A 26,362-nucleotide genomic window follows, 5' to 3' on the forward strand; every position below is an offset into this window, starting at 1 on the left:
TATGATTCATCTTCTCCCTTTGTGCATTTCTGGCGAGCAAAGTGAGCAGGGGACACAGCCCCCTAGTATATATATATATATATATATAGTGACAGATAGGGGGCACTCTCGCTCCCTTGAACCCCTGTCCACGACTCCAGACACCAGGTAAAAGTCCAAATGTTGACTTTATTAAATTGCCACAGTGCACAAAGCACCCTGTCCACCACTGTACTCATAAACTACACAATAATAATAAACAAATACAATACAGTAATCCCTCGCTATATCGCGCTTTGACTTTCGCGGTTTCGCTCTATCGCGGATTTTACAGTATATGTAAGCATATGTAAATGTATATCGCAGATTTTTCGCTGCTTTGCGGGTTCTGCGGACAATGCGTCTTTTTACTTCCTGTACATGCTTTCTCAGTTGGTTTGCCCAGTTGATTTCATACAAGGGATGCTATTGGTGGATGACTGAGAAGCTACCCAATCAGAACACGCAGTTAAGTTCTCCTGACTGAGAAGCTAACCAATCAGAGCACGCAGTTAAGTTCCTGCCTGCTGAATGCAGTGTTAACCAGGAAGTCTCGTCTCGCTCATTCCGCATCAACGTGTTTCGCTGTGTAAAGAGTTGTGCTCTTTTGTGTTTATCTTTGTGCATAGTCAAGCCCTTCATTATGGCTCCAAAACGATCTGCTACTGCTTCAGGGGCCGTGCTCAAGCGCAAGAAGATGTTAACGATTGCCGAAAAGGTACACGTTTTGGATTTGTTGAAGGCTACGATTCTTTTTATTTAAAAAGTAGGAAAGGAATATAAGATCTACGACTGCAGTGTCCTTTTAACCAGGGTGCAAAACGAGTTGTAAGTGGATGTAATAAGGCAGTAGTCTGGATGGAATCTGCTTTAGCGATTTGGATTGAAGACTGCCAGAAGAAGAACAACGGCAGTGCTTCACAATCACCTGAAGAGGCTCCTTTAAGGGCTGTAACGCTCTCCTTTGTTGTGCAGTAAAATTAAATTGATCGTTATCGGACAAGTCAACGTGTCATTGTTGGTGAGTAACCATAATTAATTTTCTACTTACAGTACTTAGTACATGTACGTACGTTTAGTGTCACTGCACACACATTTACTGTATACTATTTTTATTGCATTGGACGTATTTATTGCTGGTGGCCTGTATATTGTAATGGCTGTAACATATGTGATATCGGAGACACTCAATATCTTTAAAATAATTTTTAGGTTTTACTGTATATAAACAGTGTGTTTACATACATAATTTCAATGAATCTTACCTAATATCTAAGAGAATACAAAGGGATTATGCCGTATAACTCTGCGGGGAATGTTTGTAAACAGTGTGGGAGAGTTTACAAGGGCTTAAAATATATAAAAATAACCATACAAACATATGGTTTCTACTTCGCGGATTTTCACCTATCGCGGGGGGGTCTGGAACGGAACCCCCGCGATCGAGGAGGGATTACTGTAAACCAATCCTCCAGCTCCCAGACGCGTTGCCACCCTTCCACCCAGCTCAGCTCGCCGTCTGGGAGCTCTCACAGTCCTTTTATATTCCCTGACCCGGAAGTGTTCCCAATCCCCAGTCTATGTGATCTTGTACCACTTCCGGGTCAGGTAAAATGTTCTTTTCTTCACCCTGGAAGCTCGTCACCCTTCCTTTGACGAACATCCGGGTTAAAGGGCACAAATAAGTCTTCGGTCCTCCCTGCAGCTCCCTCTTCCAGCCCCTGTGGTATCCAGCAGGGCTGAGGATGAAAACTACAACGTCCATGACTCCATGCTAGTCTTTGGGGCACCTCCATAGTGCAGGGAGGGCTTCATCTGGCGGCCTGGGCGTATTGGCCAGGATGACAAGCCGGCCACATCTCACAATATATATATACACACACACACTCTCATACACAAACACACACAGATATTAAATATACCCATCTATCTTTGAAACCATTTATCAAGAACAGGGGTATACTGTCAGTTTATTTTTAGGCAAACCCCAAAATGTTTAATATTTTTGATAAAAATTGATCATTTTTATGAAGACACTATTACATTGATTTAAACATATAGCCAAGATATTACTAATTTTTCTAATTGCAATTACTGCTTGAAATTATTTATTTTTATTATTCACATTTGACTGCAAAGCCCCATTTCAGTAGCCAGTGACCTAATGGTGCAGTTCCTTCCTTAGCTTATCTTTAATTATTCCTGCATACACGCTAATTGGTTATTAGAGAAACCTTTTCTAACTGCATTAGCGTCACTGAAGCCTGCTATTCTGTTCACTTGGGTTACAAGGTACTGGCATTATTAAAGGTCAATTCTGGGTTGAAAAAATGGCTAAAATGAAACAGTTCTCTTAAGAAACACGTCAATCTATCATTTTACAGAATGAAGGTCAGCCCTTGTGACAGATTGACCAGAATTTGAGTCAACAGCCATTAGCAACACTAGTAATGTCCTGATGTTTTTAAGTTAATTTGATGGTATCTTGATAAAAAAAAATATGAATACCAAAAACATTCAATTTATTTGGGTTTGTCTAACATAAAGTATATATTACATGTCTGTTCTTGCTAAACATGTTTCAAATACAGATGAATATATATATATATATATATATATATATATATATATATATATATATATATATATATATATATATATATATATATGGTCATATGAAAAAGTTTGGGAACCCCTCTTAATTCTTCGGATTTTTGTTTATCATTAGCTGAGCTTTTAAAGTAGCAACTTCCTTTTAATATATGACATGCCTTATGGAAACAGTAGTATTTCAACAGTGACATTAAGTTTATTGGATTAACAGAAATATGCAATATGCATCATAACAAAATTAGACAGGTGCATAAATTTGGGTACCCCAACAGAGATATTACATCAATACTTAGTTGAGCCTCCTTTTGGAAATATAACAGCCTCTAGATACCTCCTATGGCCTTTGATTAGTGTCTGGATTCTGCATGGAGGTATTTTTGACCATTCTTCCATACAAAATCTCTCCAGTTCAGTTAAATGTGATGGCTGCCGAGCATGGACAGCCTGCTTCAAATCGGCGCATAGATTTTCAATGATATTGAAGTCAGGGGATCTGTGACAGCCATTCCAGAACATTGTACTTCTCCCTCTGTATGAATGCCTTTGTAGATTTCGAACTGTGTTTTGGGTCATTGTCTTGTTGGAATATCCAACCCCTGCGTAACTTCAACTTTGTGACTGATGCTTGAACATTATCCTGAAGAATTTGTTTATATTGGGTTGAATTCATGCGACCCTCGACTTTAACAAGGGCCTCAGTACCTGAACTAGCCACACAAAACAGCATGATGGAACCTCCACCAAATGTAACAGTAGGTAGCAGGTGTTTTTCTTTGAACGCGGTGTTCTTCTTCTGCCATGCAAAGCGGTTTTTGTTATGACCAAATAACTCAATTTTTGTCTCATTAGTCCAAAGCACTTTGTCCCAAAATGAATCTGGCTTGTCTAAATGATTTGAATACAACAAGTGACTCTGTTTGTGGCGTGAGTGCAGAAAGGACTTCTTTCTTATCACCCTGCCATACAGATGTTCTTTGTGCAAGTTGCGCTGAATTGTAGAACGATGTACAGATACGCAATCTGCAGCAAGATGTTCTTGCAGGTCTTTGGAGGTGATCAGTGGGTTGTCTGTAACCATTCTCACAATCCTGTGCATATGCCACTCCTGTATTTTTCTTGGACTGCCAAACCTGAGGTTGAACATCAACTGCGCCTGTGGCCTTCCATTTCCTGATTACATTCTTTACAATTGAAAGTAGTTTAAACCTCTGAGATAGCTTTTTGTAGCCTTCCTGTAAACCATGATACTGAACAATCTTAGTTTTCAGATCTTTTGAGAGTTGCTTTGAGGATCCCATGCTGTCACTCTTCAGAGGAGAGTCAAAGGGAAGCACAACTTGCAATTGACCACCTTAAATATCTTTTCTCATGATTGGACACACCTAAAATCTCATTATATGCAGATGATATGGTACTGTATATATCAGACCCAGAAAATTCTGTGCCTGCAGTCTTAGCAGCACTCACAGAATTTCAAAAGATCTCTGGTCTCAGAATTAATCTGAATAAAAGTGTACTCTTTCCAGTGAATTCTCAAGCATATAATATTAGATTAGACACCCTACCTTTTATCATTGCAGAACAGTTTAAATACCTCGGGGTAAACATCACAAGTAAACATAAAGCTCTATATCAACAAAAGTTCACCTTCTGTATGGAAAAAATTAAACAAGACTTGCATAGATGGTCAACCCTTCATCTCACACTAGCTGGAAGAATTAACACTGTTAAGATGAATATTCTTCCTAAGCTCCTTTTTTATTTCAAAACATCCCAATATACATTAATAAATCATTCTTTAGGCAATTAGATTCAACAATAACCTCATTTATTTGGAATTCAAAACATCCACGCATCAAAAGAGCAACCCTACAAAGACAAAAGGCAGAAGGCGGCATGGCTCTACCTAACTTCCAGTTTTATTACTGGGCAGCAAATATACAGGCGATAAGAACCTGGACACAAATAGAAGAACATACACAGGCTTGGACCACAATAGAAGTAAAATCCTGCAGTACTTCTTTGTATTCCTTGCTCTGCGCTCCAATAAACACACGTTATCGGCAATATACAAATAACCCAATTGTGCTCCACTCACTTAGAATCTGGAACCAATGTAGAAAGCATTTTAAGACGGAGAAGCTTCTATCTGTGGCACCCTGGAAGAGAACCACCTCTTTCAACCTTCACAAACATATGCAGTTTTAATATCTGGAAAAAATTTGGAATTAACTTGCTTAGAGATCTTTATATAGACAACGTCTTTGCATCCTATGAACAATTACATTCCAAATTTAACATTCCAGCTACACATTTCTTTCACTATCTTCAAATCAGAAACTTTGTTAAACAGAACCTTCCAGATTTTCCTCATCTTGCACCCTCATCCATGCTGGAAAAATATTGCTCAATCTCAAGGACTTAGACTCCATCTCTACAATATATAAAATCATTTTACAATCCCTCCCTTTCAAAGATCCAAGAGGACACTGGGAAAAAGATCTCTCAATTAATATATCAGAAAAGGAGTGGAAAGTAGCAATGCAGAGAATTCACTCGAGCTCCATATGCAAAGCATACAATTATACAACTTAAAATTATATATCGAGCACATCTGTCTCGACTAAAACTCTCCAAAATGTTTCCAGGGCATGATCCAACCTGCGAACGTTGCAACCAAGCCCCAGCCTCACTGGGTCACATGTTCTGGGCCTGCAACAAATTAACATTATTCTGGACAAAAATTTTTAATTACCTCTCAGACAGCCTTGGACTCACAATCCTCCTAACCCATTAACAGCTGTGTTTGGTGTTCTTCCAGAGGGGCTTAAAGTGGAGAAAGACAAACAAATTGTGATTGCATTCACTACACTTTGGCACGCAGGCTTATTCTGATAAACTGGAAGAACCCAAACTCTCTTCTTTTAAGTCAGTGGGAAACCATGTGTTATATTATTTGAAATTGGAAAAATCAAATACTCAGTTAGAGGATCCGTACAGACATTTTTCAAAACATGGCAGGATCTAATCAGTAATATTTTAAAATAAGTTCATAAAGCACAGAGAATTTATTAATTTAGGTATGTTTACAAGCCTTAAATTTAACGCCGTTTGCCTTGCTGTCTCTCTCAGGGGTGGGGATCGATTTGTCCTTAACTTCATTTTTCTTTTTGTAAAAACTTGATTGCTTTGTATGGATCGTAGTAAAATTAATAAAAAAAAAAAAAATGATTGGACACACCTGTCTATGAAGTTCAAGGCTTAATGAGCTAATCCAACCAATTTGGTGATGCAAGTAATCAGTAATTGAGGAGTTACAGGCATTCAAATCAGCAAAATTACAAGGAGACCCACATTTTTGCACAGCCAGTTTTTCACATTTGATTTAATTTCATACCACTAAATACTGCTTCACTAAAAATCTTTGTTCGGAAAACACGCCAGTACTCAGATGTTCCTAGGAAATGAAAGACATACCACTGTTATCTTTTTTGTTGAAAGTAGAGTACATTATTATGCAGGCTTTAGAGAGGGGTTCTTAAACTTTTTCATATGACAGTATACAGCATGTAATATCAACCTTTAAAAAAAAAAGTGAGTGTCTGTGTGTGTCTTTGGTTGCTATATCTCTGTTATACGCCATTTGGTGTGAGATTTGTAAAAGCACTGCTAATGCTTCTGATGCACCATGTGTTAGAATGACAAATGCAGTGCATTTTATTAGTACACTAGCAAAATACCCGCGCTTCACAGCAGAGAAGTAGTGTGTTAAAAAGTTATGAAAAAGAAAAGGAAACATTTTAAAAATAACGTAACATGATTGTCAATGTAATTGTTTTGTGACTGTTATGAGTGTTGCTGCCATCAAGGATTTGATTATCATTATTTCTTTCAATCAGGTTCGTATTTGGAGGATGTGTTGTGTTCAAGTTACATTCCGTGTTTGTCACCCGTTGTAAAGATAACAGGTTTCATTCATTGAAGTGTTCACTACCCAAATCGGTACTCGTGAATCTAAGATGTTTAACAGGCATTCCCGGTATTAAGGTGTGGATTTGCTTGCGAATATTTAGCGGCAGCGTGTCTATGAACGTAATTTAAACTTAAGCTTTACACCTTACTTTCCTATTGATATGTGTACAAAGGCTTGTTCAGCGTCAGAGGGTTGTTCGTTTCCTACTGCATCAATAAGCAGCTTGTCTTCCTCTTTATCTGAGACATCACACACTGCTTGCACGGGTTTACCTTTCCCAGTCCTGCAAAGTCAGTTCATGTGAGCTGCTCGGAGTACATAAATTGAAGGTTCTCAGCTGTGCTTGTGCTATCTTGTGCGATCTTGCAATGTCCACGGCTTTATTTAATGTTAGCTCAGACCCGGCACTTAAAAGTTTCTCTTGCACTTTTGCTGAGTTTGTGCCAAACACTATTCTATCCCTGACCATCTCATCTTTGTTTGCATAAGCACAGTCCTTCACCAGCAATTTTAACTCCGTTACAGCAATTTTAACTCCGTTACAAAGTGATCAAAAGTCTCGTTTATACCCTGTGTCTTCTCATTAAACTTGTATCTCGCAAATATCGTATTTGTCGTAGGCATGACAAACGCCAGCGGCAGCCTGTCTATGAACTTAATTTAAACTTAAGGTTTACACCGTGCTTTGCTTCCGAAGTAGCTGCACTTATGAATATGCTTGTATGCATCACTCGCTTCATATTCTTTTGCTGCCTTCTCAATTGTGTAATGCGTTTTTTGTTCAGCACTCTTTGGAGCTCTTGCTTGTTCTCTGCGTACTGCGTTCACAGTCAGTTCATGTGAGCCGCTCGGATAACATGCATCAAAGGTTCTCAGCTGTGCTTGTGCTCTCTTGTGCGATCTTGCGATGTCCACGGATTTATTTAATGTTAGCTAAGACCCGGCACTTAAAAGTTTCTCTCGCACTTTCGCTGAGTTTGTGCCAAACACTATTCTATCCCTGACCATCTCATCTTCGTTTGCATAAGCACAGTCCTTCACCTGCGAATATTTAGCAGCAGCGTGTCTATTGGATTGCTGCTGACGGATGGCCTTATATGGGCAGACACTCAATTACGTGGGAGGCGTGATGATGGGGTATGCAACTCCGCCTCTCACGGCCACCGAGCTGCAGGCTATGGACGTATATATGTACGTAAGTAGGTTCCAGTTATGACCATTACGCGTAGAATTTCGAAATGAAACCTGCCCAACTTTTGTAAGTAAGCTGTAAGGAATAAGCTGGCCAAATGTCAGCCTTCTACCTACACGGGAAGTTGGAGAATTAGTGATGAGTCAGTGAGTGAGTGAGTGAGTGAGTGAGTGAGGGCTTTGCCTTTTATTAGTATAGATTCATTACAAATTACATTCCAATTGATGGTGCACTGCAAACATCAACGCTGAGGTCTATGTTAATTACTTAGATTCCAACCCATCTTAGACTGGTAGCACAGCTTGTATATTTTATATATATATATTTTAAATTTTAAATTTATATATATGTATATTTATGAAACACATCCACACACAGAGTCATGACACCCACTAATGATGTCACACTTTAACAATAGAGTTTTCATAGAGATACAATGAATGAAATCGAATAGCATCAAAATGCCATTGTAAGCAGTTGTATTACAGTATTAATATATTTATGAATGTAATACTATTATTGTATTTGAATAATAATTTATGTGATGTATATATTTTGGTTATGTTAGCTTAGGGCAGGTCAAGTGTATACTTCATGGGTCACTGCCGCAAAAAGGACACAGAGGCAGGCCCTTGTATGTTGCTGTTGCTCGGCTTGGTTTTCACTGCACACAGAATGCAACAACGCAGACACGATACCTTGAATTCAAAGTCAGTAAGGCGGAAATGACATCAGACATAGAAGGACACACACCTGACCCCTAAATATACGCTACCGGGCTTAACAATGAAATCGACTAACAACGCTATAGCCGGAACCATCCACCATCACTGAGCGAGACACAACCATATACAATATATTTTATTTTATATATATATATATATATATATATATATATATATATATATATATACACATAAAAATTACACACATATATATATTATTTAGAATAATTATTTATACTATACTGTACTATACTATATAAAAATTATAGTATATATAATAGTAGTAAATTCTCAAATCCACTGTGGTGGCATACAGAGACAAAATTATGAACATTTTGTCACTGTCCAAATACTAATGGACATGACTGTATATATGTACAATACTAATAATTATGATAATAATACATTTTATTTATATAGCGCCTTTCCCATGCTCAAGGTGCTTCACAGAGTCTTAAAAAACAGCAGGGTATATGTAACATTGGATACAAATGTTTTCCTGAATAGAACAATGAAACAGATGATAAAGCATTAAATAGAATAAAGGACAATAAACCAGAGTAAAATACTAAGTCAATACTAAAAGAAAAACCTAACAAATAACCTAATTTGTGATATAACACACACACAAATTATCCTGAGCACCTGGACAGAGAAGTAAACTGAAAGAAAGGGCAGAATGTTAAGTTAAGTTAAAAGCCTTCCTAAACAGATGAGTTTTAAGTTGTTTTGTAAAAGAATGTATGGAGTCAGCTGATCTAATTAATTTCGGGATGTCATTTCAAAGTCTGGGTGCTATGGAGCTGAAGGCCCTGCTATCACCCATAGAGTGCAGGTTAGTGTGGGGCACAACAAGATTACCAGAATCAGCGGACCTTAGTAGGTGAACAGGAGCCTAGTGCTTTAGAAGGTCACTGATGTAGTCCGGTGCAAGGCCATTTAAAGCTTTGTAGGTTATTAATAGAATTTTATATTCAATCCACAGGGACAGGGAGCCAGTGAAGGTGAAGCAGGATGGGTGTGATGTGCTCACTGTTGCTGGTTCATGTCAGGACTCGTAGCTGAGTTTTGAATAAGCTGGAGCTGTGATATAAGATTAGAAGGGGCACCTGCCAGTAGGGAATTACAATAATCGATGCGGGATGTGATAAAAGCATGGACAAGTTTCTCAGCATTAGAAAAGGAGAGGAACGAGCGAACACAGGATATGCTGCGGAAGTGAAAGTAAGAAAGTTTCTTAATGTGGCTTATGTGGGAGGAATAAGAAAGGGAGGAATCAAAAATGACACCAAGATTCCTTGCATCAGAAGAAGGTCTGATGAGATCACTGTCAAAGTGACTGGGAAGGAGCTCATTTTCTTAAGTAGCGCTTTTGTCCCAATTTGCAGGAGTTCAGTTTTGTTGCAATTTAATTTTAAAGAGCTCCATCTAGGTTTTAATTTCAGTTGTGAACTTTGTGAAAGTTGTGAGCTGAGAAAACTGTGATGAAGTTGCCCTTTTGATATTGACAGAGTTGACTGTCATCTGCGTAAAAATGATAACCCAGTCCATAGCTATGAATAATATGGCCAAGAAGAAGCATATAAATACAGAAGAGAAGAGGGCCGAGGACAGAGCCCTGAGGAACTCCTTGTGTGACTGGCACTGAGCTGCATCTGCTGTTGCGAAGACTAACAAACTCTTGCCTATCGGTCAGATAGGATTTGAACCACTGGAGGGCAGTGCCAGAGTACCCAGCATGTTCTCCATTCTGGACAGTAGAATGTCATGTCTGACAGTGTCAAATGCTGCACTGAGGTCTAACAGAATTAATATGTTGGTTTGTCCAGAGTCTGCTGCCATAAGCCATATATATAACTGCTCAAAAAAATTAAAGGAACACTTTGAAAACACATCAGATCTCAATGGTAAAAAAATCCTACTAGCTGTCTATACTGATATGGACTGGATAATGTGTTCGGAATGAAAGGATGCCATATCGTTTGATGGACGTGAAAATGATCAACCTACAGAGGGCTGAATTCAAAAACACCCTGAAATACAAAGGGAAAAAAATTATGCGGCAGGCAGGCAAGTTAATTTTGCCAAAATTTCATTGCAGCAACTCCAAATTGTGCTCAGTAGTTTGTATGGCCCCCATGTGTTTATATGCATGCCTGGCAATACACGGCAGGGTGGTGGGTCATGCTCGTAATGAGACAACAGATGGTGTCCTGGGAGGTCATTTTTCAGGGCTCTGGCAGTGCTCATCCTGTTCCTCAATGCCCAAAGGAGCAGATACCAGTCGGTCCTGCTGATGGATTAAGGGCCTTCTACTAGGGGCCCTTTGCAGCTCTCCTAGAGTAACTGCCTGTCTTCTGCAATCTCCTCCATGCCCTTGAGACTGTGCTGGGAGACACTGACCTTCTGGCAATGGCACATATTGATGTACCATCCTGTAGAAGTAGGACTACCTGTGCCAGCTCTGTAGGGTCCAGGTATCGCCTCATGCTACCAGTAGTGACACTGACCATAGCCAAATGCAAAACTAGTGACAAAATAGTCAGAAAAGATGTCAATGACCTCCACCTGTTAAACCATTCTTGTTTTGGGGGTCGTCTCATTGTTGCCCCTCTAGTGCACCAAAGCAGCTGAAACTGATTAACAGCCCCCTCTGCTACTTAACTGACCAGATCAATAGCCAACAAGTTTCATTGACTTGATGGTACACTCGGATTAAAAAGGGTTCCTTTTATTTTTTTGAGCAGTATATATATATATATATATACTAGTAGTGCTGGGCGATATGGAAAAATCATATATCACGATATGGATTATTTTATATCACAATAACGATATATATCACGATATAACACCCACAATAAAGTACGTTTCCAGTTATTCTCTGAAAAGTTTGACAAAAATATCATTGCATACTTTTTTTTGCAACTTTATTTTGAAGTGACATTTAACTGAACTGTCACAAAACCACAAGATGGAGTTTCTTTGCGAAAAAGTTCATTTTTATTCTTGATTATCACTTATATAAAGGGTAGAGTATGCATTGCATAGCTACAAGACATTATCATTCATTTGTCATAGCCTATTTAATGCAATATTTTCTTTAGTAATTGATAAAATTAGGTTAGAAACGATAGAAACGATAGAAGAGAAATAGGACGATAGACACTTTTCTATCGTCCCCACGATATATATCGCCATATCGCCCAGCACCATATACTAGACATTAAGCCCGTTAAAATAACGGGCGGTAGAACAGTAGTGCATAAACATTTGTATGAACAGTCTATATTAAATGGCAAGGGACCTTGTATGTGGCTGTAATATGTGTCACTGTATTGTGTGCCTTTAATTTTCTCTCTCAGTAATACTGGTTTGTATTTCCGTGAAATGCCTGTAATTTTGTCTGACAGTTCACGGTTCACGACCATAATTCGTTCCAAAACTCTGCTTGTAACCCGATTTGGTCGTGAACCGAAGTAATTTCCCCCATAGGATTGTATGTAAATACAATTAATCCATTCCAGACCATATGAACTGTATGTAAATATATATTTTTTTTAGTTTTTAAGCACAAATATACAGTAGTTAACTATACCATAGAAAGCACAGCGTAGTAGTAAACTAAATGTAAAAACATTGAATAACACTAAAAAAACCTTGAACAACAGAGAAAACTAACACTGCAAGAATTTGCGCTATAGCCTTATGACCCTCTTGCTAAAAACCAAGCACAGGGGAAAAAAATGGACATTTGAAAAATCTGTAATTTAATAAACAACCAAGAAAAGTAACATTGCAACAATGCACGCGTGTGTGTGTGTGTCTGTCTCTCGCCTGTGTGTGTGTGTGTGTCTGTGTCTGTGTGCCGTGTGTGTGTGTGTGTGTGTGTGTGTGTGTGTCTCTCTCTGCACAGGGAATGCACAGGAAGAGACTGAACACGTGCTGTGTGGCCCCGCGCATACGCACTTCACCAGGAGACACACACACGGACACCGCGCGCCTGTGTGTGTGTGTGTGTGTGAGACGCACGTGCACCTGTGTGTGTGTGTGACTCGCGTGTGCCTGTGTGTGTGTGCATGACTCGCGTGCGCGCCTGTGCGTGTGTGTGACGCATGCACGCCTGTGTGTATGTGACTCGCGCGCGCCTGTGTGTGTGCGTGACTCGTGCGTGCCTGTGTGTGTATCTGTCTCTCTCTCTCTCTGCACAGGGAATGCACAGGAAGAGACTGAACACGTGCTGTGTGGCCCAGCATGCATCACTTCACCAGAAGACACACACACACGGACACCTGGACGCACACAAGGGTTTTATTAAAGAGGATGATACACACACATATATACATACATACATACATACAGCCTTGTGCAAAAGTACACTCCACAAAACTTTCTTTCTTTTTTAACATTTGTGGGTATATTAAGATTTGATCCTTATTTAAACATCATTAGATACAAGTGAAGGAATGAAAAAAAAAACAATGAAAGTTTGTCATGGCAGTAATGTATTCAGTGAAGCATGATCAGATATGCCTTATGCATTTGTGGAAAAAGTATGCCCACCCTGGGCTCTACTAGCTAGTATTGCTCCCTCAAGTCACCATTTCCTCTAACTGTCTAGAAATCTCTAACATCGACTGATAGATAGATAGATACTTTATTAATCCCAAGGGGAAATTCACAGAGAGAAAGGTTTTCCCATTCTATAATGCAGAATGTGTGAGGTTTGAGGGGTGTCTTGCATATGATGCCCATTTACAATGCCCCAACCCCACCTCCATCCCACCCAGCATCCATGGGATTCAGATCCAAGCTTTGACTCTCAATTTCGTTCCTTTCAGCCATTCCTTGGTACTTATTTTGTCTTTTTTCGCTTTCTTCATCATGTAAAGCACTTTGAGCTACATTATTTGTATGAAAATACAATATATAAATAAATGTTGTTGTTGTTGTTTACTGGTATGTTTAGACTTATTGTCATTCTGACCTTTGGTTGCCTCGACCTTCTGACAGATGGGCTCACATTATCCTCAAGCATCCTATGGTACAATAAAAAAAATTCCTATTGGTTCTGTGATGGTCTGCTACCCAGGCCGTAATGCAGCAAAGCAGCCCCAAACTAGAATATTTCAACCACCATGCATTACAGCTGGCATCAGGTTCTTGTGGACAAATGCTGTCTTTGGTTTTTACCAAACATATTTTCATGTTCTGTGGCCTAATAACTGTATCTCTGCTTTGGCTGTCCATGGCCCATTGTTCTAGAAGTCCTGGGGCCTCATGTATAAACGGTGCGTATGCACAAAAATGTTGCGTACTTCCGTTTCTACACTCACATCGCGATGTATAAAAACTAAACTTGGCGTAAAGCCATGCACATTTTCAAGATAGCTCAAACCCAGGTGTACGCAAGTTCTCCGTTCGGTTTTGCAATCTGGCTGCACCCAGCGTCAAAGCAGTGCTACTCTTCCTGTGTGGTTTCCCTTTCCACATCCCTGACGCAGCTTTATCAATTACACTAAAATTAACCGCATATTGTTTATTAGTTTAAGGCATCTGATTGTAATTAACCTGTAACAATATAATGGTCCATGGAATGGTCAAACTATTCCAATTACCTTATCTGCTTTAGTGTTGTTGCTTTCATTGCACCTACTTCTTCTTCTTTCAGCTGCTCCCTTTAGGGGTTGCCACAGCGGATCATCTTTTTCCAAATTACTCTCACTGCACCACTCTGAGCATTTTTATCACTGTATCCGAGTGTGGAATCACAGCCGTACAGCAGCTGATCGGAAAGAGAATTATCGGTATACAGCATCAAGCACATGCTGCCTCAGCCATGCTGCCTAATTTGAACTGCTCTCATACGGAAAACGCTTCAGAGCCTTTCCTTCTAAGCTTACAGATGGCTTAATGTCTACTACAGAGCTGATTGTGTGGTGATTGGTTACTTGGAGAAAGAAAAGTAAGGACAGGAATTGGGGGTTAGCACGTTTGAAAGAGACAGTACTGCTGCAATAAATAATTTCATTGAAGGTCGCACATGGCGCAGCAAGCATGTTGCGTGAGGCAGGAACAATCTCTGGACGGGGTGCCAGCTCATCACTATCACTGCGCCACCGTGTTCCCATGTTTAATAACATGCTTTAACTCCTATCATCATGACAATGATATCAAGTATACATCTCAGTATTTTAATTATTCAGAGAGCTGTAACATCACAAATGTAATGGATTCTGTGTCCTGTCGGAGGAAGAGAAAGCCCGAAAGCATGTAGTGATTCACATACATAGAGCACAAAGAAGATCAAATACAAATCAAAGCATTTAAGGCGCACCTTTAGTTACAATGAGATTTGAGAAACTAGTAAATTAAATGATTTAAATATGAAGTTTATGATGTTCTACTTTAATGACAAAATGAACTACGTAATTAAAGTGGAAATTTCGAGATTAAAGTTGACATTTTGAGCTTTTTTCCCCACTGTGTGCCTATTTTTTTTTTCTCTGTACCCTAATAATCTTTCATATGACACTCAGACGGTGGGTTACAACTTGCCTTTTCACGGCGACTTTGATATCTGACAACATTTTTTTTATTGTGCGACTTTGTGAACTTGAGCTTTCGAGTTTCTCCGACACTCTATGTCACTCGATCAACTTCCTTTTGTTGTTTATACCACTGTTTAAACCAACAAATAGAAGAATTTCAGCAAATACCAAGTGGAGGCAAGGAAAAATGTACTATTTTCCCATTGGCTTTTGCCTTTGCCTTTGCCTCACAGAATGCTGAGCTTAAGGGCTATTTAAATTCATTTGCATATTCAAAGAGGCATAATTCTGGGAGGAGTTAAGGAGTGGCAGCAGGCGCATGCATTACTTTTCACGCTGACCGGGATTTATGTAGCAGAAGGACGTGGAAGTTGGCGTTCTCACAGATTTATGCATCTGAATTATTTTGTGGGTACACACATTTCCACTTTTGTGCATACGCCATGTTATAGTGTGAATTCTATGCATGCAGTTATGCATGAGGCCCCTGGTCTTTGCCTAGACATTCATGATAAAGCTTTAGCCTTGCCCTGACATTGTTTATGGTTTCATCAAGACACTCCTCCCTGGTAATTTGTGCAGTCGCTTTCTAGTGGTAGACTTTGACATCAACAGTGGCAAGGGTGAGCTGTAGGTCTTGTGGTGAAATTCTGGACTTCTTACAGATTTCTTTAAGCATCTTGTGCTCTGCTCTCAGGTTGGGGCAGCATGGCCTGAACAAGTAAGCAGCTGTTTGAAATCTTCTTCACTTGTAGATGAACGTCTGAGCAATGGAATAGCTGATTTCCAGTTGTTTGGAGAGGTTTTGAAATCTCTTCCTAGACTCCTGGGTATCTACTGTATAAACTTCTTCAGAAAGCCTCAGAAAACTCTTTTGCTTAGGCGTGGTGATAACGCACAGTTCAGCAACAAAGAGCCGACCAAACTAAATGTCTGAGGTTTCACTAAGAGGTCAGGTTCCTCTCCAGTGATGCTCTACTCATTTACACTTCATCTGGTACACCCGATTCCAACTTTAGGTATTCAGGCTAGTGATAAATGTAAGGTGTACTTACTGTTTCAACATGCAAACATTGCTCATTCTACTAGGCTTTTGTGGCACACTAGGCCTGTTAAGAAAACACATTTTACAGGGATGCAGGCATCCAGCTGCCCCTTCCTCAACTTGCATTTCAAACTAAGTGACTGAACTCCAGCTTGTGTCAGGATCTGCCTAGACTTGATTACAAAGTTTAAATTAGTAGTGAACTGACATCAATCCTGAGGATCCTCTGCAGACCTCTTGAGACGGAAGGCGCAAAATAGACGTATTCAAAGGCCTTCAAAGAATGGCAACGAAGATGGACAAAAGAACTGACCTGTTAGAAGACACTGGTTTTGTAACTGGTAGTGACGTTAATCCATCAGGAGAAGGTTCACTCTTCCTTTAAGGCTGCATGCACCCCATCTCTCAAGGAAGAAGCAAAGAGGGGAGAGAACAGCATGCTAAGAGAAGTTCAGGGGTTCTCTCTGGACACCCTCTCTGAAAAATGACTGAAAACATCTGAATCCTGATTTCTTAACCTAAAAGCTATGAGCCGTGCTTCCTTGGAGAAGCGAAACCAACAAACCCTTCACTTTGTGAGCCGAGAGCTGAGATCCAGTTTGCCACACTAAATAGTGGACCAGTCTGAAGGCTGAGGAGCAGCCATTGCTTCAAGAAGGGGACTTCAGCATCTAAACTCTTGGGCCTTTTCCGTCTGAAGTGGCAAAAGACAGCAGAAGGCAAGCATAGGAAGCAGCAATACAGCACTGACAAGAATCACACAGCAAAGAGAAAGAGGGCATCAAATGCATGAAGAATCCTCTACTTGAACTTGGAGCAGCAACAAAGGAAGAAGTCCACACAACGTCGGACATCATCCATAAAGACTTTGCACTGTAAATCTGTGCCAAGATAAAGTCGAACTCTAAATATCAGTAAACAGTCAGCCTATATGTTATACTGTAGGTTTGTCTGTCTAGTCTGTCTCCGTGCAGTCTTATATGTTAATATACGAGGGGGAGTCAAGCTAAAGTTAGAAATGACAGCATCAGTTTTGTTAAGGTTCATTCCATTTTCTGATAAATCCCATTTTCTAACTTTAGCTTGACTCCCCCCTCATACATTTGCAGTTATCGTACTTCTATAATCCGTGTGTTTATTAATAGATTGTGTTATTCTGTTTCTAAAAACAAGTGGGCTTCAGTTATCTTGATATAATTCTAATGGCTAGATACCTACAACAGAGAAAGGCAACATAAATAAACTTGAAGCCTTGCAGAATTATTGGATTAATGACTGGTATTGCTGGGAAGTTAAAAATTTCTTTTTCACATCCCACATTATTATGCTGTCCTCCTGGGTGGCATTATATTGATTATTATTTATCAACATTATTATGGCATTGCCTGTGCGGGCAGAGTCAACACTGAAATGACTTTTTCAAAGGTAACTCTAAGAGTTAAAATACACTCAGAAAGTGCAGAATAAAACAAGCAGAATCAAGCATTCACAGGCACATACATTAGATTAGGGGTCTCCAACTCCAGTCCTGGAGAGCTACTGTAGCTGCAAGTTTTCATTCCAACTCTTTTCTTAATTAGTGACCAGTTTTTGCTGCTAATTAACTATTTCCCTTTATTTTAATTGACTTTTCTTGAGACTCTGACCACGGAATTGATTCTTTTTTCCTTAAATGGCACCTAAACATAAATTTGATGTGAAGTGAGCCAAGAGCTAAATAACTAAGTTTTGGCCTCAAACTCCAACCAGCTTCATTCCATTCAGTTTCTTAACTTGAAGCCGATTTTTGTTGCTAATTAAACATGTTATTTATTTCCATGGTGCTCATTCTGCTATGGCAGACATTTCCAAAACTGTTGATTTTCTTTTTTAAGAGTGCTGTCAAAATGTTTTGTGGACCTGAGCAGATCAACATTAGTGAGGCCTTCACCTTTCTTTGTTTTCAGTTATTGTTTGATGGACACAGGTTGTTGTTTATGTGTTGGTTCAATCTGTGTCTTAATATTGCTTGGTTGCTAATTGAGGAAAAAGAAATAATTAAGGAGCCTAAGTCTTTTTATTTATTTTATTGATTTTATTGTAGTCATTCCATACAAATAGATCAATTTTTACAAAAAATAGAATTGAAAACAAATCAAACCCCGAGCAACCGAGCATGGCCAATGGAATAAAACTTAAAGCTAGTACAAATAAATAAATTGATGAGTTTAATAGGCGGATAAAGATAAATGGAGAAGGAAAAGAAATGGGAAGAGAATCTACTTCCTCAGTGCTTTATGAGCTTATTCTGAAATATTATTGATTATATCCTGCCAGGTTTTGAAAACGTTTTGCACAGGTCCTCTAAATGAGAATTTGATTTTTTCCAATTTCAAATAATGTAAAACATCAGTTACCCACTGACTTAAAAGAGGAGAGTTAGGATTCTTCCAGTTTAGCAAAATAAGTCTGCGTGCCGAAAGTGAAGTAAAGGCAATCACAGTTTGTTTGTCCTTCTCCATTTTAAACCCATCTGGAAGAACACCAAACACAGCTGTTAATGGGTTAGAAGGGATTGTGACACCAAGGCTGTCTGAAAGGCATTTAAAGATTTTGGTCCAGAATGATGTTAATTTGGCACAGGCCCAAAACATGTCACCCAGTGAGACTGGAACTTGAATGCAGCGTTTGCAGGTTGGATCTTGCCCTGGAAATATTTTGGACAATTTTAAGCGAGACAGATGTGCTCAATATATAATTTTGAGTTGAATAATTGTATGCTTGCTGCATATGGAGTTCGAGTGAATTCTCTGCATTGCTACCTTCCACTCCTTTTTTAATAATGTTGAGTGAGAGATCCTTTTCCCACTGTCCTCTTGGATCTTTGAAAAGGAGGGACTGTAAAATAATTTTATATATTGCAGAAATGCTGTCTGAGTCCTCAAAACCAGCAATATTTTTTCCAGTATAGAGGAAGGTGGGAGATGAGGAAAATCGGGCAGGTTCTATTTAACATAGTTTCTAATTTGAAGGTAATGAAAGAAATGTGTTGCTGGAAAATTAAATTTGGAATGTAATTGTTCATAGGATGCAAAGATGTTGTCTGTATAAAGATCTCTAAGCAATTTAATTCCAAATGTTTTCCAGATATTAAAGACTGCATATGTTTGTAAGAGTTGAAAAAGGTGGTTCTCATGCAGAGGTGCCACAGATAAAAGATTCTCCATCTTAAAATCCTTCCTACATTGGTTCCATATTCTGGTTGAGTTAATGACAATTGGGTTGTTAGTATATTGCCGATAACTTGCATTTACTGGGGCACAACGCAGGGAATATAAAGAAGTACTGCAGGATTTTATTTCTATTGCTGACCAAGCCTGTGTATGTTCATCTACTTGTGTCCAGGTTTTTATAGTGTATGTTTGCTGCCCAGTAATAAAACTGAAAGTAAGGTAGAGCCATGCCACCTTCTGCCTTAGGTATGTGTAGAGTCACTCTTTGCATACGTGGGTGTTTTAAGTTCCAAATAAATTAGGTTATGGTTGAATCTAATTGCTTACAGAATGATTTATTGATGTATATTGGAAAGTTTTGAAATAAAAAGAGAAGCTTAGGAAGGATATTCATCTTAACAAACCCAAATTTCTCTAATGTAGTGAAAAGGTAGTTCCATTCAATCATATCAAATACTTTTTCTGCATCCAACGATAATAATATCTCAGGGGTGTTTGACTTTGCAGGTGAATATATTACATTAATCAGGCATCGGAGATTGGAAGCTAAGTGAGATATTACCGAAGGCAGCACTTTCTCCATCCTTCTAGCTAGGACCTTGGAGAGTATCTTAACATCATTATTTAGAAGTGAAATTGGTCGGTATGATACACATTGTAATAAGTCCTTATTTTGTTTAGGGAAGACGGTGATTAATGCTTGGTGAAAAGTTTGAGGTGGAATTTGATTGTCTCTAGCTTCTGTAAATGTTGCTAATAGGAGGGGAGCTAGCTGAGTGGAGAATTTCTTATAAAATTTGACAGGGTAGCCAGCAGGGCCTGCTGCTTTCCCGCTTTGAAGTGACTTTATAGCATCTAGCAATTCTGATAGCACCAGAGGTTTATCCAATTCCTCTGCAATAAAAGTATCTATTTGTGGTATCTGTAATGTATCCAGAAATGCATTAGATTGTGTGTTGTCTTCTTTGAACTCAGTAGAATATAAAGATTTATAGTAGTCTCTGAATGTGTGCATTATATTTATACGGTCAATGATTTTATCTCCGTTCGTGTTGGTGATTGCTGGGATTGCATTGCGAACTTCTTGCTTGTGGATTTGTTGAGCTAAGAGCTTATTAGCTTTCTCTCCATGTTCATAGTAATGATGTCTTGAGTTAAAAAAGAGTTGTTCAGTTTCTTTGGTTGTTAAGAGGTTGAGCTCTGAATGCAGAGCCTGCCTTTTCCTATGAAGAGCCTCACTTGGACACCTGGCATGTTCTTGATCTATTCTAGTAATTTCACTGGTTAGCTCTGATACCTTCTTGGTTTCTAATTTATTTCTGTGGGAAAGATATGAAATAATCTGTCCTCTTAAGAAGGCCTTTAGAGTTTCCCAGAGTATTCCTGCAGAGACCTCTGAGGATGTATTTGTCTCTAGGAAGAAACTGTTTGTTTGGATATAAATTCAGTACAGTTCTTGTCTACTAATAGAAGCGGGTTAAGACGCCATCTGCGAGATGAGTATGTGGGGCATAATAATTTTAACTCAAAAGATCAGAGGGGCATGGTCGGAAATAACAATAGCGTTGTACTTGCAAGATTTAATCATAGGCAAGAAATTATTATCTATAAAGAAATAATCAGTTCTTGAGTAGCAATAATGCACTGGTGAGTAGAAGGAATATTTTCTTGAGTTTGGGTTTAGAAACTCTAGGGTCTGATAAGTTGTGGTCAGCTATAAACTTTGTAATTATCTTTGCAGTGTTAGATGTCATCCCCCCTGTGACAGGATACCTATCTAAGAGTGGATTTAAAACACAATTAAAGTCCTCAGCCATTATAATTTAATGAGTGTTCACATTGGGAATGGATGCAAATACATTTTGCATGAATTCCTATCATCGACATTGGGTGCATAAACATTTATCAAAATCACTTTACAGTTAAATAAGTTGCCCATGACAATCACATATCTCCCTTAAGGATCAGATACTACATCTGATACCACAAAGGAGACTGTTTTATGTATGAGAATTCCCACACCTCTAGTTTTCTTTGTAAAGCTGGAATGGAACATTCGGCCAGTCCAGTCTTTCTGCAACCAAAACTGATCCTTGCTTAATAAGTGGGTCTCCTGTAAAAATACTATTTTAGCGTTTAGACCTGTTAGATGAGAGAATACTTTCTTTCTCTTTAATTCGTGATTCAGGCCTTTAACATTCCAGCTCACAAAGTTAACTGTCCCATCATGGAGACATTGATTCTGAATTTTTGATGTCATTTTGTAGTCTTAACTGGAAGTGACACAGCTTTAACATTAATTTCCAGTTTTCCCACGAGTTATTGCGATGCAGGCTATTGTTACGTTGGATGTTATAATTATAAGGATTAATAGGATAGATTAGGTATAGCTTGCTCTCTTTCTCTCCCCCCTTATCCCCCCACCCCCTCCATTTTGCCTCCCCACGTGAGGCTGGACCCCACTTCACAAAGTCCCAGTCCTCTGACATACCTAAAGACAGAGCACGTCCAAAACAAAACAAGCCCCCAGCACTGGCGTTTGAGGATTAAAAGTAGAGATATCTATTGCTGATAAAATCTAGATACTATAAGCATACAATATAATCTTCAACAGTCTTGAAATATTAAGACATTAAACCCAGGGGATGGTGTTAAAAATGGCCCTGGATAAGCATAGTAAACCCTGATGCGATAATTACAATAACAATAAATCAAGGGTATGATGTTAAACAGACTCCTTTTACAATAGTTAAAAAAAAAAAAAAACTACTTTAATTTCTTCCACACATACGCATGTAATTGTAATTAAAACATAAAACAAAAAGTGGCTGAGAAGAGAAAAGGATGTATAATTATGGTACTGTATCGTTGCAAGCGGATCAGACAGTAGGTAATATCTTCTTGCCATGCCATGCCGGGATGCAACTCACTATCATTATTCAAAAAAGTAATTTATTTCTTTCTTCATATTTTTCTGAATGTCTTTCTTAAGCTCGTTTATGGCCATGGCCACTGTTCTGATCATTTCCTTCAGTTCGGACAAATTGTTTTGACTTTCGTGCTCTGCGGGTGAAGTGGCAACCCCCGTTACAGCCGATGCGTCTGTCTCGCGATGAGTAGATGAATGTGCAGATCGCAAGGCCATCTCTAGTTTTAAGTGATCTTCTGGAATTGGTGAGCTATCGTGACCTGCATCACTTGCCTTCGCCCCCATTTTCGTTCTCGACTGGAGATGATGCTGTGGAGCGGGGTCCTGGGAAATCTGTGCTTTTGCCTGCCTGTTCAAGGTCAGTCTTTGAAAGGCCATACCTTGCACCTGGGCTTGATATCTGTCTAGACTTGGGTGTAGTTTTAGGTTTTCTTTCCGTTTCTTTCTGACCCCCTTTCTTGTTATTCATGTTGTGAACGCTGGCCCGGACACAGACGGACATCGTTGGCTCCACCACACACTGTTTATTTACAATAATTATTTTACAATCACGTGCACAAACCCCAGTGCCTCTTGCACCGATCCCCCAATTGTCCAGGCCACACAGTCCTTTGTGCCTTTCTCTCTTGACCGCCTCCCGTTCTCTCTCCAGCTCTGTCCACTTCCACCCGACATCCACTCACGACTGCTGGGAGGCTGCCCCTTCTATGGGAACCCGGATGGGCTCCAGCTGCTTCCCGGTACTCCTCAGCAGACACGCCCTTGTGTGGCGGAAGTGCCGGCTGCGCACCCGGAAGCCGTCCGGGTGTCCCCTGTCGTCTTCCCCCCAGCACTTCCTGGTGTGGCGGAAGTGCTGGGCTCCAGGGCTGTTCAGGCAGTGGGGCGGCGCCTGGCGGTGACCACGGGCCCCTACAGGGCTGGGCTTCCATGCCCTCTACCCGAGGCCACCAGCGTAACCAGGACGGACGCCCCCTCGCGGTCTGGAGGAGGTACAAGCCCTCCTCTGGTCCTCCTGGGCATCCCGCCTGGGCTCCACGATGTTTATATACTGTAGTAGAAACTCCTCAAAGTCGCCGTGAAAAGGCGAGTCGTATCCCACCATCTGATTGTCATATGAAAGCTTATTAGGGTACAGAGAAAAAAAAGGCACACAGTGGGGAAAAACAGCACGAAATGTCAACTTTAATCTTGAAATTTCCACTTTAATCACGTAGTTTATTTTGTCATTAAAGTAGAACATCATAAACTTCATCTTTAAATCGTTTAATTTACTAGTTTCTCAAATCCCATCATAACTAAAGTAGCACGTTAAATGCTTTGTTTTGTATTTGATCTTCTATGTGCTCTATGTGTGTGAATCACTATGTGCTTCTGGGCTTTCTCTTCCTCCGACAGTACACAGATTCCATTACATTCGTGATATTACAGCTCTCTGAATAATTAAAATACTGAGTTTTATATGTCATATCATTTTCATGATGATAGGAGTTAAAGCATATTTTAAACATGGAAACACGGTGGCGCAGTGATTGTTCATGTCTCACGAAAGGTGCTTGCTGTGCCATACGCGACCTTCAATGAAATAATTTATTGCAGCAGTACTGTCTCTTTCAAACGTACTAACCCCCAATTCCTATTCTTACTTTTCTTTCTCCAAATACCCAATCGCCACACAATCAGCTCTGTAATAGACGTTAAACCATCCGTAAGCTTAGAACGCAGATTCTTCAAAACTTTTAAGGAACATTGAAATATCTTTGTAGTGCATGTTTAGTTATTATATCCATCTATCCTTCCAGTGTCGTGCCAGCACCAGCTCGCTAGCGCTGCAACACCGTGTCCTCACATGTTTCATTATTAACAATATAGATTATTTAAATTAAGTTAAAGTTTTATCTGTATAATATAATATACATGTTTTGCTGCATTTCATCTTAAAAATGATATCGTCATCCTATGTAAATACGCACTTTATGTGCAATATTATAACTGTATTGCAAGTTTACTGTGAGATGATTGTACTAATATGTACAAACAGTTCTACAAGGAGCACTTGATGGACTGATTGAGTGCGTTTATAGTTCTTAGGATGAAACTGTTCCTGAACCGCAAGGTCCGTACAGGAAAGGCTTTGAAGCGTTTGCCGTGTGAGAGCAGTTTAAATAGGCAGCATGGCTGAGGCAGGTTGTGCTTGATGCTGTATACCGATAATTCTTTTTCCAATTAGCTGCTGCAAAGCTGTGATTCCACACTCAGATTCAGTGATATAAATACTCCAAGTGGTGCAGTGAGAGTAATATGGAAAACGATGATCCGCTGTGGCAACCCCTAATAGGAGCAGCTGGAAGAAGAAGAAGGTGCAGTGAGAGTAACAACGCTAAAGCAGTTATGGTATTTAGAGTAGTTTGATCATTCTGTGGACCATTATATTGTTACAGGTTAATTACAATCAGATACATTAAACTAATAAACAATATGCGGTTAATTTCAGTGTATTTATAAAGCCGCGTCAGGGATGTGGATCTAAAAAAGAAAGGGAAACCACACTGGAACAGTAGCACTGCTTTGACGTTGGGTGCCGCCAGTTTCCAAAACCTAGTGGAGAACTTGCATCGCCAAGCATTTAGCTACTGTGAAAATGTGCCTGGCTTTACGGCAAGTTTAGGTTTTCTTCATTGCAATTTGAGCGTGGAAACGGGCTTACGCAACATTTTTGTGCGTACTCACCGTTTATACATAAGGTCCCAGAACTGGAGTTGGAGACCCGTGCAGTACATGATTTGTGGCCTACAAGACACTGGATTGCTGATTTGCATAGAAAGTCATGCAATCGCAGCATTAAAATGGGTGAAACAGGGAAATTGAACTTGAACTTGAACTAGTGATGCCTTGTTATTTAATTTAAAAAGGGTTTTAAAAACAGTAATTGGAAAGAGAGGCCCACTAGCTTGGCAAACTCTTTTTGACAGCAAGCTGGACATATTCCATCGAGGTTTAGTGTTTGCATAAAAATTCATCATGGTGCAGGAAGAAAAGCTTAAGGCCTTAGAAAAATGAATGGACATGCATATTAGTGAAAAAAGTAGCCTGCCAGCTCACCTACTTGAAACTAGTAAAAGTCTTCAGCTTCGCATAAAAGGGAAATCAGACAAAGTAGAATCCTTGCTTCAAAATGCAGAGGCAAATGAAAGGGGTCTGGGCAGCCAAAGTGAGACGCTGTGCATGCCCATATCTTTAGGTGATTGTGAGCAGCATTTATATGATACTTGATGACAATACTACAAAGACAATCAGATGGCAGCCACTTCTTGGTTCTAACATCAGTTTGGAAGCTGGTGAATGTATATTAAGATTAGTGGTGGTCTTGGAGGGCAAAAACTCACCTACATCTTAATGGTTCATTTTGTTTTCTTGCACTGTTATAAACACTGCCAACAAGTGTTCAGACATGTGCCTGCAGCACATAAATGGCCCTTGGTGGCGTAACACACATGGCTAAGTCGTAAGCTTAAGTATAAATCAGCTTTTAGGAGTGGCGATTTGTTTCTATCATCACTTGAGGGATGAGTGTTGTAAACTCCAGGTACAAGGCGACTCTCTGCTCTTTGTGATATTCATAACAAATCACCAGAATGGCATGTTTAAGGCTGGCACGTTCATTCAGTAAAACAATTCAAAAACAGACTATTTGGGTGCCACAAGAATAAAAACCCTGCGTGTGATGAGGAGATGAATGAAGCCAGTGGGAAGTCTCCATTTGCATGGCTTTCCATTTTGTTATCAAAAGCACAAAATTGAGCCATTACCAGTGAGTGGGTGTGTTTCACTGGAGTGCTCTGCTCAGAGCTCATTTGTAGTGCAATTGGGATGGGCACCAAATTCTCAAGATCCTGAGCTGGTCAGAAAAGAGATGCTTGGTTTTCAGTAAACAGGAAGCCCTCACATATGAATCTTCAAGTTATGAACTTTCAAAGATGCGAACGTGCATGTCCAATACATTAAAAATTATTTAAATAAGTGAAAAACTAACAGTTTTAGCATAATTTCAAATTTTAGTTAGATTGTGTGTCTGTCGCTAGGTGGAGTTTAAAACCCACACCATTA

The 26,362-nt window shown here is 39.5% G+C and overlaps 1 protein-coding gene across 1 annotated transcript in view; it reads left to right on the top strand.

Moving 5' to 3' along the window:
- The window catches only part of LOC120518683 (tetratricopeptide repeat protein 9A), a 41,182-nt gene that overhangs the window by 1,619 nt on the left and 13,201 nt on the right, over window positions 1-26,362 (top strand). The gene's annotated exons all lie outside the window — the stretch shown is intronic.

Source organism: Polypterus senegalus, chromosome 18 (assembly GCF_016835505.1).
Source record: "Polypterus senegalus isolate Bchr_013 chromosome 18, ASM1683550v1, whole genome shotgun sequence".
In the NCBI taxonomy this organism is placed as follows: domain Eukaryota; kingdom Metazoa; phylum Chordata; class Cladistia; order Polypteriformes; family Polypteridae; genus Polypterus; species Polypterus senegalus.